At 38.3% G+C, this 15,938-nt stretch overlaps 1 protein-coding gene across 1 annotated transcript in view; it reads left to right on the forward strand.

Moving 5' to 3' along the window:
• The window catches only part of LOC112642034 (potassium voltage-gated channel subfamily D member 2-like), a 29,338-nt gene extending 14,064 nt beyond the window's left edge, over positions 1–15,274 (forward strand). The window contains exon 2 of the mRNA XM_025419346.3: positions 15,135–15,274. The gene's annotated coding sequence lies outside the window, so the exon portion shown is untranslated. The remainder of the gene's footprint in view (positions 1–15,134) is intronic.
• The last annotated feature ends 664 nt before the right edge of the window (positions 15,275–15,938 follow it).

Below are 15,938 nucleotides of genomic sequence, written 5' to 3' on the forward strand. Positions count from 1 at the left end.
CGGGTACTTAGGGGGGCACTTGACGGAATGAGCACTGGGTGTTATTCTGTATGTTGGCAAATTGAACACCAATAAAAAATAAATTTATTATTAAAAAAATAAATTAAAAAAAATAAAAAAAGAATTTTCATTCCTTTTTTTCTTTTTTTTCTCCTTTCTCACTTTGCAGTAGGTACATGTATCCCTGTTCAGGTGTTTGGCTGTTTCTGTGAGTTTGAAAGTAAAAAGGGTTAACATGTTCTGAAGAATGCCAGAGGATATGTATCTTTAAACCCAGATTAAATTGGAGCCATGCATGTAGCAGATGTGTCTATGCAGTGAAAACTTAGAGAGGCCTTGCCTTGGTAAGAATCACCCGCTGGAGAGTAAAACATAAACGTGAACAGATAATTGGTAAGAAGTTGTGTTTCGAAGAAGAGGAATTGGATTAAGAGCATAAAAAAATAAAAACATAAACAAATAAAAACAAAACAAAACAAGTTTGTGTGTGTCTCCCAGACTTGTGAAAATAGTTCCTGGCTCTAGGGGAAGTTCGCATGGCGCCTTGCTTTGGCATTCTGTTTCCGTTAGAACACCTGTCCTTCAGGTAATTCTGCATCCTACCCAGTACTTCTCTGGGGAGATGTGATTTCCGATGGCATAAAGTGGGGTTCGTGAGGATCATCACGAAGGAAAAAGTATTCCCTGGAATTCCCTGCCTTTTGGAAGTGAGATTGACCGGTGGCAATTACATTGTAATAATTACCAGCCTTTCTTTATTTTGAATGGGGATCTGCAAACCTTAAAAAAAAAAGGCAAGGTCATCCATGAAGAACTGGAAATAATATTCATTTAATTTCCAGAATTAAGAATTTCCTGAAATGGAGGTAATTTCCTCTTGACATTTATTCCTAAATCCTGTTTCACAGTAATGTATCTCCTTTTAAATGTCTGAGGTGCTTAATTTTTTTCTAACTGCAGTAATGTTGTGGTAAATTAGATAATACGAATGGAGGAGATGTGAACAGTTTCTTGGTTGTACACATTTGTTTGTATAAAGTTATATGTAACATTTTATAAAATACTACAACATGTCAGAAAAGCAACTGAACATCATTTTCAATGCTCATTCTTAATTTCACATGAATGAGTAAACCAAAGCCTTGCAAAATATTTTCAGGTTTGACGTTTTCATATTATTGGCCTTGAGTTCAATATTAGATAAGGTTTGCAATAAAAGACAAGTGTTTTGAAAAGCGTAATTAACTCACAGTGTAGATATGTTGCTCTGTTGTCTTTTTTTTAATGTAACATTTGTGCTTTGGCCTTTAAAATCACATGAATTTGATACAAAATGTCAGAAGATAAAATATTACTATAAAATAAATATTCCTATAAAAAAGAAAAGAATGCAATTTGCAAAATGGCTATAAACTTTTCTCTATGTAAATAAGGCACTTTTTATTCATGATTGGCATAGTTTTAGAGTAGTAAAAAGTAAAGTGCCTATTGATTTCACAGAGAACTTTATTATTTTCATAGGCAGAGTCCAAATACCTTCATAATCACCTAAATGAAAAGTAAGATTATTTTATTTCAGAATTAAAGGGTGTCGTTTTTTCAGTCAAGTAGCAAATTTTAGGAATGTGTTCTGAAATATACTATTTGGAGGCAAATTTTGAATAAATGAAGTCACTTTAGACTATTCACGTTACTTTTACTTCCATCTCCTTATTATTCTCCACATCACACAGTGCCCACTTTCTGGATCTGTTATTTATTTTAACTATTACTAAAATATGTGTTAACATATAACGTATATTCATATATACCTTAAAAAACACAAACACATAGGCATCAATACAAAATGTATAAATATGTAAATAAATATTATATACATGTGCCTAAGTTGATACACATTCTGTCTCCTATTACTTTTCTGGAAGGATGCGAAATGAACCATTGATGATAATTCTTTAAAGAAGCCAGAGAAGAACAATTTTATATTTCATTTTGTACCTTTTTGAATTACTATTATTTTTTCCATTAGCTTACAGAACTTCTGTTAAAAAAGGACTCTCTGGCAATATTTGAGGCCTTTCTCTTCATATTTTTTCTATATAAAAAAGTCTTACCAGATGTTATTTAAAATTAAATCTCTTCTTCTACAATAACCCTTTTGATGACTTACTCAGAAAGGTCTTAAATATAGAGTAATATATTAGAAATGGCCTGGATTTAAATACCAGCTCAATGATGTTGGTCACATTAACCTAAATTCTTTCGTAAGATCCCCCATTTGTAAAAATGGGTTAGTGGTACCAACCTTATAGGACTTGCATGGAAATTAAATGCAAATATGTGAAGTTCTGACCTCCTACCAAGGTGCTATATGAGGGATTATTATTACATTATGATATGATAATAATATTAAATATAGTACTTTTTCACATAAAAATGTAGTAAGGGAGCATGGAGGAGCTTTGGGAGGTGATGAATATGTCTGTGGCCTTGATGGTAGTGATGATTTCATGGGTATATATTTATCTCCAAACCCATCAAATTGTAGACATAAGTATGTACAGCTTGGAAAGAAGAAAGGAAGGAAGAGAGAGGGAAAGAAGAAGAAGGGGAAAAGGTCTCTATGGGTCACCCAATAGACAATGAGGCAGGAAATGATTTTTGAAAATGAAGAGATACTGATTGAAGACACTAAGTCAAGAGGCATTTCCTATTTAGAAACTGGAATTTCATCCAGTTTTATAGTCATCCTATAAAACTTTTTATTGTTACTGAAAATTCAACACTTAATGAACTTGGGTTACCAAATTATAAAAATTTTATGTCTCTGGCAAACTTGTTTTGGAATTACATGCTTAATCATTCCTTTATTATTTTTTTAACTCTACCAATTTTGAGAGAGGATTTGAAACAATTTACTATCAAACGAAACAAAAGATTAAATAAACAAGTGCCAAGTATTAAAGATGAAGGGAGAAAAAACAATGATGTTAAATAAAGGCATAATGAACGTAAGGTCAGCTCTGAATTTCCTGGCAGCCAAAGAAAAGAAGGAAAATGTAGCATATTTCACAGCTCTGTTTATCCAAGAAAGGAAACGGTCTTAATTCCTGAGGAGTTTCTTTTTAGAAGAAGTAGAATCTAAAATAATCTGGTCAGGTTGGTTCCATAAGCTGGTTATTTACCAACATAATAAACAGCATCTGCACCAAGAGTTTCACAAAATATTTAGAACTATTTTTGATTTGGACTTTTTATGCAAAGTAAAAAAATAATATTGCAGGAACATGAAGGCATTTTCATAGGAAATACAAATGATGTGATCAAAATATATAACTTCCAGATAATGAGATTCATGTGTAGAGTTTAGCAAATTCCGAGTGACATTTCTCTCTTTGTGGACTGAAGGCCACCAGAATTAGGACAACCTGGGACACTCATTAAAAATGCATATTCTTGGCTTTCACCTAAAACCATTTAAATAATCTCTGGAGGTGGGAGCCATGACAATTGCGTTTTTACTTCTTACATCAAATTTTAAGAACCACTGATCTGTAAGAATGTGTCTTGAGCTTATCTCTATTATCATCCTGGAATATTACCAACCTTGGGCGGAATTTTGAAATGAGGTAAGAAGAAACCATGTTAAATTATGATCCAGACAAAGTTGTGGAAGTGATAGTTTTCAATATGCATTAATGAATGTGTACAGAGAGAAACATGGATAGAAATTCAATAATCTTGAATATAGGTGATAACCTGATTCTTTATTGCAAAAGCCCTATGCTATCTTGTGCTACAAAATGGGTTTTCATGGACAGTAACCATTAGTATTCGTATTCGGGAGAAAACTGGAATAAAGAAGATGCAGCTGATTCCTTTGGGGGAATTGAGGGTTATAAGTTTTTAACGGCATTGATTTCTTAACTGTCAGGGATGGGTGGGTTGAGCTTTCCTTAGTGGAAGCCTAGGTTAATTGACCAGTTGGTCATAATGAAAGTTAAAGAACATGGAATCTTGGATCAGAGCCCCAGAAGGAGGGAGAAGCTCATGAGCAAAACAGCACCATGCATGAAGATTGTCTAAATCTCGTGAGATGGAAATTTTCTTTGGGTAAATATATTTTCTCTCCTCTTCCCCTCTTTTTTCCTACTATGTAAACGGAAAGTTGATTTGAAAGGATTTACTTTCCAAAGAGGATAATTTTTAATCACATGTTAGAGATTTGAACTGTAGAAGATCTGAAGATAGAAAACAAACTACTGGTGGATTCTTAGATCATAATGGAGCATAAAAGGAGGTTTTATGTTAAAAATCTACTGAATGGCTGATTTGATGTTGAGCTATTTAGTTGGCTTTTCATGTTAGCCTGTCCAAAATGACTTCGTGTTCTTTCCTGGTAGATAAAGGGAAGTAGGCAGTACTTCGCAATACACGGTCAGGGTGCAGAGAGAGCCACCTCGTGAAAGGACTATTCAAGATTAACATGGCCAGGGATTGACATTCACTTCCTGCCTTGGAGGAGGAGCTAATCCTGATTAGCTGTGGCTACAGGATTTCTGATCAACTTTCACAAAAAGAAGAAACCAATACTGCAAAGTTGTGATTCAATTATAAAGGTTCTGATACACATGATCTTCTGCAAACTCAAATGTTAACTTAATGTTAAGATCGGGAGGTTTGACATGACACTTTGAAATCTTGGTTTGAACTGGGTTCATTTAGATGATAAAGAGAAAGAAGTCTTGACGATCCCTCTGCAAAGCCTCTTTTCCTGAACAGAATATATATGGAGAGGGAGGGGGAACTAGAGAGAGATGTGTAAGGAGATAATATCTTACGGCAGGGCAAGGAAGAGTCTACCCTGATTGGTCCCCATCACCACCTGAGCCATCTAGGTGCTCCTCACCTTTATTTTAGTTGATTTAAGAGGAATTGGTTTTCCTGAAGAGCTAGGCATGCATTAAAATTTTTTTTCTATACTTCCATTATATTTGTTTATTTTCGGTACCTCTAGAAACCAAATAAGGAAAACAAAATCCATAGATCTATAATGCCCAACCTGTAGACTTGTGTTGTAAGGTGCCTCAACATGCCTGCTGACAAAAACTCTCTCTTCAAAGAACCTCCTACTTGAGTTGAAATCTCCCCCACAGGTTTTATAGAACATTGCTTTGTGGATCACAGATACTGAGTAAAGATTTTTTTTAAATCTTTTTACTTTAAATTGTTTTTTTTCTTTGCTGTTGAGTTTAATAAGTTCTTTATAGATCTTGGAAACTAGCCCTTTATCTGATACGTCATTTGCAAATATCTTCTCCCATTCTGTAGGTTGTCTTTGAGTTTTGTTGACGGTATCTTTTGCTTTGCAAAAGCTTCTTACCTTGATGAAGTCCCAGTAGTTCATTTTTGCTTTTGTTTCTCTTGCCTTCATGAGTAGGAAATATCAGAAAGGGAGACAGAACATGAAGGACTCCTAACTCTGGGAAACGAACTAGGGGTGGTGGAAGGGGAGGTGGAAGGGGGGTGGAGGTGACTGGGTGACGGGCACTGAGGTGGGCACTTGATGGGATGAGCACTGGGTGTTATTCTGTATGTTGGCAAATTGAACACCAATAAAAAAATAAATTTATAAAAAAAATCTTTTTACTTTAAAGTTAAAGGTCCAATCCATACATCACTCATAAACACAGTTGACCCTTATATCATCTGGGGTTTGGGGTGCCAATGCCCCCCCATGCATTGTTGAAAATCTGTGGATGACTTTTGACTCCCCAAAACCTTAACTCCCCACAGCCTCTTGTTGAAAGCCTCTACTTATTATATATACTGTAGTCTTACAATAAAGTAAGCTAGAGGAAAAAATGTTTTTAAGAAAATCATAAAAAAATCATTAAGAAGGAGGAAATACATGTCAGGTCCTGTACTGTATTTATCAAAGAAAATCCGTGTGACAGTGGGCCTGGGTAGTTCTAACCCATGTTGTTCAAGAGTCACCTGTACTTTCTAGCTGCTTCTCTCTCAACTACATGTCCTTGGACACACACGTATCTACATACAGAGATACAATTTCCACAGGTGCAGCCTTCAGCTCAGCATACATTAAAAACATTGTACATGAAATGAATTTCTAGAGTTTTGACACTTTTTTAGTACAGTGATTGATTCCTCTATAAAACTGTTTTCCAAATCCTTATCCATTTCCCTTAACCTTTGAAAGAATTCCCCTACATTCTGTACTGTTCTCTCATCTCCATGCTGTTGGCTCATAACTATACGTATCTACCCTGGGCCATTCTTCTGAACTTCAGACGATAATTTCCAAATTTATGACATCAGGAAATATTATGCCCTTAGCTTTTATAGACAATAAGCATAAGCAATGGCCATATAGAGAATATTTCTAAATCTAATGCAAAACCATTAGACATAGAGTATTGTCTAGTGGGCACATTACTCACCATCCCATATTACTAAGAGCTATGAAAATATAAATATATATATTTTTTCTTGTATGCTAAGTCTGTTAAAATTTGGATGTTTCCTGTGTGACTGATGAGAAAATTCTCAGGCATGTCCGGGGTCACCAGTAATGGGTCCCATGACCAATTAGTGGTGACAGCCATAGTGGGTGATAATAGAGGGGAGTTTCCTTACCTGGCACAAGCAAAGTCTCAGTGGCAGAAAAATGCAAAGCATATTCTGGGCACAGTGTATAGATTCCTTTGGCACTGAAATGTCTGTTGAATGTTGACTGAACAAAAATCTGGGATCACTTGTCAGTTTTTGGATCTTAATAAATTCCGCTATGAATGGATTTGAAAGTAATCATTACGGCGTAAATCATAATGCCTTCACTTCTCAGTTATATTGCTTCTCGTATGTACTTTTACCTTTCTTGCGTGTTTCGACTCTCATAAGTTATCAATCAGTATCTATGGAATGCATGAAATAGTAAATTACAAATGTCTCTCTGAGCACATAAAAATTTGAGTTATATTTATGAAATGAGAGAACCCATTTTAGCAGGAGGATAGAGCAGAGATTGAATAAGGTGACTCTCGAATCTCCTTTTATGGTCTTAACCCTTGAGACTCCCAAATAATCTGCGACGTGACACATTACTTTAGCTCGCTATAATACAGTTCTCTGTAACTCTATCTCTCTCTCACCATCACGTTAAGATGGGTATTTATCAATAATATGTGAAATTGATGTACGTTAGGTGTTGCCCATGGTCTAACACACCAGAGTACTGTTGTTTAGCAGAAACAAATACGATACCCAGAAACACAGAAAAACAGATGCACAGGAGTACACAAAACTTAGCAAGTCAACCCAGAATCCTGATTGGATTTAACTCAATTTATTGACTTCCTACATGCCAGAAAATGCACTTGGCACTGCGAAGAAAAATACAAGTATGAGAGAATAAGTTCTGCATGAAGCTGGGATTTTAAATCCTGGCTCTCTGCACTGTGACTGACTCTGCAGAGCCTGCATGCAGTGTAAAAATATATTTGTGTTTGTGTGATAGAAAATGTGTGAGGAACTTTCTAATGCTTTGATATGAGCGATCGTTTGCCTGCATGGGAAAGAACAAAAGTCTACCCTCAACTCTTGTTGTCAGGTTAGAGAGTCTGGAGGAGATGAAATTGCCAGGGTATTTGAACATAGGTTTTGTCTGGTCAGTACCTCTCTTCTTCTTTTTAGGCCTGTCCTAGTTAATAGGAAACAATGGCTGGGATGCATGTAAGCTCACTTTTTGTTTTTATTTTACCTTTTAAGTATGAATTTTTATTTATTTTGTCTTTAAGCTTTTATTTAAATTCAGGCATGTAAACTAACTTTTGAACGGATCTCTAAACGTATTGTTTTTCTCTTAATTTTTTTGTTGGCAAAATGTAATTGGTATTTGCTTTTTTCCAAATAGTTTAAGATCGCCTATACACATTATGGTTTTAACTGAAGAACAACATAAGTGGATAGATAATGCAGTATTACAATCAAGAATATTACATTTGCTCTCTAATATAAATATATGTTGTTTCAGAGATAATTACATTGCAACAGATTAAGTGGGTCTTTTTTGTAAATGTTCCAGATATATTTTGGGTTTTTTGTTTAAGATTTTATTTTTAAGTACTCTACACCAGACATGGGGTTCAAACTTGCAACCCTGAGATAAGGAGTTGTGGCTCCGACTGAGCCAGGCAGGTGCCGCTGTGGTAGTCAGTCATATTTTGAAAGATGCATGTCTATTTGTTTCTGTGTATTTTTTAAATTTCTTCTTTAATTTCCTGCTGTACTCATTCCTTCTTTAGTAGGAGGTTGTTTAACCTCCATGTGCTGGTGATCTTTCCAAATTTTTTTCTTGTGGTTGACTTCAAGTTTCATAGTATGATAGGAAAATATGCATGGTGTGATCTCAAACTTTTCGTATTTATTTGTTGAGGCCTGATCTGTGACCCAGTATGTGATCTATTCTGGAGGATGTCCTATGTGTGTTCTGCTGCTGTAGGATGAAATGTTCTGAATATATCTGTTCAATTGACCTGGCCCAATGTGTCATTCAAAGCCATTGTTTCCTTATTAATCTTGTGTTTAGATGATCCATCTATTGACATATGTGGGTCTTAAAAGTCCCCTACTATTACTGTATTATTATCAATGAATTCCTTTATTTTTGTCATTGTTTCATATATTTGGGTGCTCCTACATTGGGGACATAAATATTTACAACTGTTAGGTCTCCTTGTTGGATAGACCAACTTTATTATAGTGCCCTCCTTCATCTCTTGTGACAATTTTTGGGTTAAAATCTAGTTTGTCTGATATAACTATGGCTACTCTGGCTTTATTTGACATTAAGCATGATAAATGGTTCTCCATCCCCTCACTTTCAGATTGCGGGTGTTTTTTTGTCTGAAATGAGTCTCTTAGAGGCAGCATATAGATGGGTTTTGTCTTTTTATCCGTTCCGATGCCCTTTGTCTTTTGACTGAAGTATTTAGTCCATTTAAATTCAGAGTGATTTTTTAAAGATTTTTTATTTATTTGTGAGAGACAGAGAGACACAGAGAGAGAGAGAGAGAGAGAGAGGCAGAGACACAGGCAGAGGGAGAAGCAGGCTCCATGCAGGGAGCTCAATGTGGGACTTGATCCCGGGCCTCCAGGATCACGACCCGAGCTGCAGGTGGCGCTAAACCGCTGAGCCACCCGGGCTGCACCAGAGAGATTATTGATAGATACGGATTTAGTGCCCTTACGTTACCTGTTAAGTCATTGTTTCTGGAGACTTCCTGTGTTACTTTCTAGTTTTGTTGCTTTTGGCCTGCCTTGCCCACTCAGAGTCCCCTTAATATTTCTTGCAAGGCTGGTTTAGTGGTCACAAACTCCTTTGTTTTTGTTTGGGAAAACCTTTATCTCTCCTTCTATTCTGAATGACAGCCTTACTGGATAAAGCGTTACCGGCTGCATCTTTCTCCCATCCAGTACATCAAATATATGCTACCCTTACTTCTGACCTGCCAAGTTTCTGTGGAGAGATCTGCTGCTAATCCTGTTTGTTTTTCCTTGTAAATTAGGGATTTCTCTTCCTTTGCTGCTTTTAGAATTTTTCCTTCTATATTTTCCAAATTTTACCATGATTTGTCTTGGTGTTGGCTTGTTTTTGTTGATTGTTGGGTGCTCTCTGTATCACCTGAATTTGAATGTCTGTTTCCTTCCCTAGAATAGGGAAATATTCAGCTATAATGTACTCAGATGAACCTTCTGCCTCCCTTTCCCTCTTTTCTTCTTCTGAGACTGATACAAATTTTATTACACTTTATGGAGTTGTTGAGTTCCCTAAGTCCACATTTGTGATCTGATATTTTTCTTTCTGTCTTCTTTTCAGCTTCACAATTTTTCCTATAATTTTATCTTCTATTTCACTTACTCATTCCTCTGCATCTTCCATTCTTGTGGTCATTAGATTTAGTTTGTTTTATGTTACCCCGGGCAATTTACACGTTTAATGCAATCCCTATCAAAATACCATGGACTTTCTTCAGAAAGTTGGAACAAATTATCTTAAGATTAGTGTGGAATCAGAAAAGACCCCGAATAGCCAGGGGAATATTAAAAAAGAAAACCATAGCTGGAGGCATCACAATGCCAGATTTCAGGTTGTACTACAAAGCTGTGGTCATCAAGAGAGTGTGGTATGGGCACAAAAACAGACACATAGATCAATGGAACAGAATAGAGAATCCAGAAGTGGACCCTGAACTTTATGGTCAACTAATATTCGATAAAGGAGGAAAGACTATCCATTGGAAGAAAGACAGTCTCTTCAATAAATGGTGCTGGGAAAATTGAACATCCACATGCAGAAGAATGAAACTAGACCACTCTCTTTCACCATACACAAAGATAAACACAAAATGGATGAAAGATCTAAATGTGACACAAGATTCCATCAAAATCCTAGAGGAAAACACAGGCAACATCCTTTTTGAACTCAGCCACAGTAACTTCTTGCAAGATACATCCACGAAGGCAAAAGAAACAAAAGCAAAAATGAACTATTGGGACTTCATCAAGATAAGAAGCTTTTGCACAGCAAAGGATACAGTCAACAAAACTAAAAGACAACCTACAGAATGGGAGAAGATTTTTGCAAATGATGTATCAGATAAAGGGCTAGTTTCCAAGATCTATAAAGAACTTATTAAACTCAACACCAAAGAAACAAACAATCCAGTCATGAAATGGGCAAAAGACATGAACAGAAATCTCACAGAGGAAGACATAGACATGGCCAACAAGCACATGAGAAAATGCTCTGCATCACTTGCCATCAGGGAAATACAAATCAAAACCACAATGAGATACCACCTCACACCCGTGAGAATGGGGAAAATTAACAAGGCAGGAAACCACAAATGTTGGAGAGGATGCAGAGAGAAGGGAACCCTCTTGCACTGTTGGTGGGAATGTGAACTGGTGCAGCCACTCTGGAAAACTGTGTGGAGGTTCCTCAAACAGTTAAAAATAGACCTGCCCTACGATCCAGCAATTGCACTGCTGGGGATTTACCCCAAAGATTCAGATGCAATGAAACGCCGGGACACCTGCACCCCGATGTTTCTAGCAGCAATGTCCACAATAGCCAAACTGGAAGGAGCCTCGGTGTCCATCAAAAGATGAATGGATCAAGAAGATGTGGTTTATGTATACAATGGAATATTCCTCAGCCATTAGAAACGACAAATACCCACCATTTGCTTCAACGTGGATGGAACTGGAGGGTATTATGCTGAGTGAAGTAAGTCAATCGGAGAAGGACAAACATTATATGTTCTCATTCATTTGGGGAATATAAATAATAGTGAAAGGGAATATAAGGGAAGGGAGAAGAAATGTGTGGGAAATATCAGAAAGGGAGACAGAACATAAAGACTCCTAACTCTGGGAAACAAACTAGGGATGGTGGAAGGGGAGGAGGGCGGGGGGTGGGGGTGAATGGGTAACAGGCACTGAGGGGGACACTTGACAGGATGAGCACTGGGTGTTATTCTGTATGTTGATAAATTGAACACCAATAAAAAATAAATTTATTATTAAAAAAAAGATCTAGTCTGTTTTGTATCTCAGTTATAACATTTTTTTAAATTTTGAGCCTGACTAGTTTTTATGTCTTTTATCTCTATGGTAAGGGGCTCCCTGGTGTCTTCTGCTTTTTTCAGACCCCGCTAGTATCCTCATGATTGTTGTTTTAAATTCTGGATCAGGTATGTTATTTATATCTGTTTTGATTACATACCTGGCCATGATCTTTTCTTGTTCTTTCTTTTGGGATGAATTCCCCCATCTCAGCATTTTGTCTAGGTCTCTGTCCTCTCTGTTAGGAAAGCCTGTTAAATTATCTGCTCCTGAGAGTAAGGGCTTTATTAAGAAGAGGTCATATACTGTCCAGGGCCTGGTACTTCAGAAAGTGTTCTGGAGTATGCTGTGTCCACTCTGCTGCTGTGCCTTGTCAGTCCTCTGCAGAACTTCTTCTTGTCTGTAGTGGGGAGTGTTTGGATCTTGTCCAGAGTGTGGCAAGTTTTAACTAGGAGTGCTCTGGTCTGCTTGTTAAAAGAGGCTTGATCTTATTTCCACTAGAGCTGGAGCTTTGCGGCACCCTGGTCAGCACCCACGTCTTTCAGAGAAGGGGGCACCTCTCTGACTCTCAAGCACATTTGCCCTAGTAGAGAAGCACCTGTAGAGGGGCAGGGCTTGCTGTAAGCAGCTCTGGCCTCCACTGTTGGAGCTGTGTTGATCACTGAAGTCCATCTGTGCTGATGTGTGGAGGGAAAAATAATGCAAGCCCACCCCCACCTCCCTTGAGAGGGGAGTTCATGCCTGCTGCCATGTGGAAAGCCCTCACAGAAGAGCAAACGAACTCCCCTTGTGTGTCCCAGGCACCCTTCAGATTCCTGCCTTCATCCTGTCTGTGTCTGAGCTGTCTGCCCTCTGGGAAGCACAGTGCACCTGCGTTTTATCTCGGGCATGTCAGCTGAGTTTCAAAACTACAAACTTTAGGAACCTGGCATGGTGTGTACCATTGCTGGGACTCTAGGGGAGGGTGTTATCACACTAGGGCTGGTGCTTGTTTGTCCCAGAAGGGCAGTCACACCAACATGCAGGGGCTTGGAATTTAGAGTAAAGCACAGCAAAAAGCCTGAGCCCAGGTTAACCACCCTCAGCAGGTGTCTCTGCCCCTATGTTTAACAAGTAGGGGAGAGCAGTAGCATCCATGGGCTCTTTTGTCCCTGGATAGGCAATGCCATCTTAACCAGATGCATTCCAAGAAGGGGTAAATGTCTCTCCCAGTGTGTCCCAGGGGATCCTCGGATAGTGCCCTCTGCTCCCAGGCCTCTGTCCTCTTTCTCCATAGGTACACCACAGCAGCTGTTGGGCTACACACTGGCCACAGCATGGACTTCTAAACACAGCATGGACTTCTAAAGCCCAGTCTTTGAGCTCCACTGGTGGTAAAAACTTGTTACAACGAGTAGTGTTAATCAGCACTACTCATTTTCCCAGTCAATGGTTTCGAGCAAGTGTTTTTCTTGCGTGACCCCCTGTGTGCTGTGTGCGCTCGCTTTCTCCCTCTTGCCCTGTCTCCATGATCAGGGCTCCTTCCTCTCCACAGCACCCACAGTCCTTTTCTCCTTCAAATCATGTCTTTGCACCTTCTACCTTCCACAATGTTGCATCTTCTCTCCCTCTAGTTGTGTAGTTTGTTCTCTCATTCCTCAGATTGGTTTCTTGGGTGTTCAAAGTAATTTGATATTTATCTAGCTGTTTTTGTACTTTGAAGATAGGGCCTTTCTACTAATCCACTATCTTAACTCCCTGATTCTTCCCCATATACTTTTTAAAGATTTATTTATTTATTTATGATAGACATAGAGAGAGGCAGAGACACAGGAGGAGGGAGAAGCAGGCTCCATGGAGGGAGCACGACGTGGGACTCGATCCCTGGTCTCCAGGACCAGGCCCTGGGCCAAAGGTGGCACTAAACCGCTGAGCCACCCGGGCTGCCCTCATGAATAAATAAAATCTTAAAAAAATAATAAATTACTTCAAAGAACCAACTTTTGCGCTTTGTTCATTTTTTCTTTTTTCAATTTCATTGATTTCTGCTTTTGCTTCTACTTTGAGTTTAATTTATAACTTTTTGCAGAAGCTTAAGTCACTTATTTTAAACCTAAGAAGTTTTCAAATGCATGCTTTGAGAGCCATAAATTTTACTCAAGACTGCTCCATTTGCATCCAGCCATTTCCTGCGTATTATTTGGTTTCATTCATTTCAGATATTTTCTGATTCCCTTTATTTAGAATTGTGCTTAATCTCCAAATATTTGAGGATTTTCTACTAATTTTCTGTTATTAATTTCATTTCTTTGGGGACAGAGGGTACGCTCTGTAGGATTTCAATACTTGAAATTTATTGAGATGAGTTATAGTCTTTTTCTTAATCTTCTGAGTACACTTTAAAAGGGTGTACATTCAGCAGTTGGGTGATGTTTCAATAAATATCAGTCAGGCTGAGTGGATTAAATAGTGTAAATATCCTTAATAATCACTTTTGTCTTCTTGCTGTGTTAATTATGGAGAGAAATATATTAAAATCTACAACTGTGACTGTCTATTTCTCCTTTTAGTTTTGTTAATTTTTGCTTAATGAATTTTGAAATTTTGTTAGATATATGTTTAGAATTGTCTTTTTTTTTTTTCAAAATGACTCTCTTACTATTATGCATTGCCTGTCTTTATTCCTGATAACACCCCTTATCTTAGAGTTTACTTTTGGCACAATCTATCTTTTTTCCAATCCATTTGCTTTTGATGTGTCTTTGTCCTTATATTTCAGCGTCTCTTGTGAACAAGATATAGCTGTAGTTTGTTGGTTTATGTCTTTAATCCAGGATGACAATACACCTTTAAATTAGAGGATTTAGTCTATTTATGTTTAGTATAATTGCTAATATGGCTGAGTCTAACTCTACCATCTTGATATTTATTTTTTGTTTATACCATTTGATACTTGTTCCTTTGCTTTTCCCTGCTTCCATTTTTTTCAGCACAAGGTAGATCTCTTGGTGTTATTTGCAGTTATTTTATAGTGTTGCCATCCACTGTGGTAGCCACTAGCCACATGTAGTTAAGTTTAAAATCAGTCCCTCATTATATCAGCCACACTCCAGGGACCCAGTAGCCACATGTGCTTGTTACCACATTGGACAGGACAGATTCCCGCAAAAAGATCCATCAGACAGATCCCTGCAGATTGAGGTCAGGATTTATTTTGAGTCAGAATTAGCTAGGGCCCAGGGTGAAAAGGGCAACATTTCTAGTCAGAAGATGTGTGTTTCTGTTGTGTGTTTACTATTGACGGCTTTGTAGTCTGTAAGCCTAAGAGATCTGCTCTTAGCCTCAGTTTTCTTTTCTAAAACACGCAGGTAGTAATTCCTGCTCTTTGCTTCATGGTGTGCTTGTGGAAAAGAACACTATAAAATGGTTAGCTGCTTTATGAACCCTAAGGCAGTTTTGAAGAAAACATTCAAACTCAGTTAACTGTGTTTCGTTTGGTCTTTTAGGTTGCTGACGGAGCTGGAGTCCCCTTCTTGGTGGCCATTTAGTTCCAAGCTTTGGAAGATGCCAGCAGAAACAAACCCCAAGGAAAGCACCTCAATGGCTAGTCCCAAAGTTCTTGGAAAAGAAGGGGTAGTGGTCCGAATTCCTGCTGTTATCTCCCAGGGGAATGCATCTCATGTTAAAGCAGGAAGTCTCACCATCCTTGTGTCTGGGTTGGAAATCCATGACTCCTGTTCTTTGCTCATGCACAGATTCGAAAGAGAAGATATAGATGACATTAAGGTTCACACGCCTTATGAGATTAGCATCCGACAGCGGTTCATTGGGAGGCCAGACATAGCTTATCGCCTGATATCTGCCAAGATGTCAGAGGCTATCCCCATTTTGGAGGTGCAGTTCAGCAAGAAGATGGAGCTGTTAGAAGATGCCTTGATGCCCAGAAGTGCCAGATCGTCTTCCCCAATAGAGAAGGGCTGCTCAGTCTGGCAGGCGGGTAAGTGAGCGTTGGCATTTGGAGTGTGCCTCCTTCTCCAAACTTGCAGTCAGAACGTAGCATGCCTGGGGTACACTGTTCACTTGTGTCACTTGGAGCAGCTGCTGATTTCTCTGCAGCAGTGACTGTCCATGTGTTTGTGAATGAAAACAACTTAGTACTTGCCATCTCAGAGTGTGTAAATCCCAGAGCTCAGGTTTATCACCCACTGAGTGCTATGTGGGTTTCCCCGGAGGGCAGGAGGGCTTGATGGCCCTTTCAGATCAGAGGCAGGCTCCAAGTTAGGCATTTCCCCCTTTCCTCTGTGTGACCG

Source organism: Canis lupus, chromosome 14, assembly GCF_003254725.2.
Source record: "Canis lupus dingo isolate Sandy chromosome 14, ASM325472v2, whole genome shotgun sequence".
Taxonomy (NCBI): domain Eukaryota; kingdom Metazoa; phylum Chordata; class Mammalia; order Carnivora; family Canidae; genus Canis; species Canis lupus.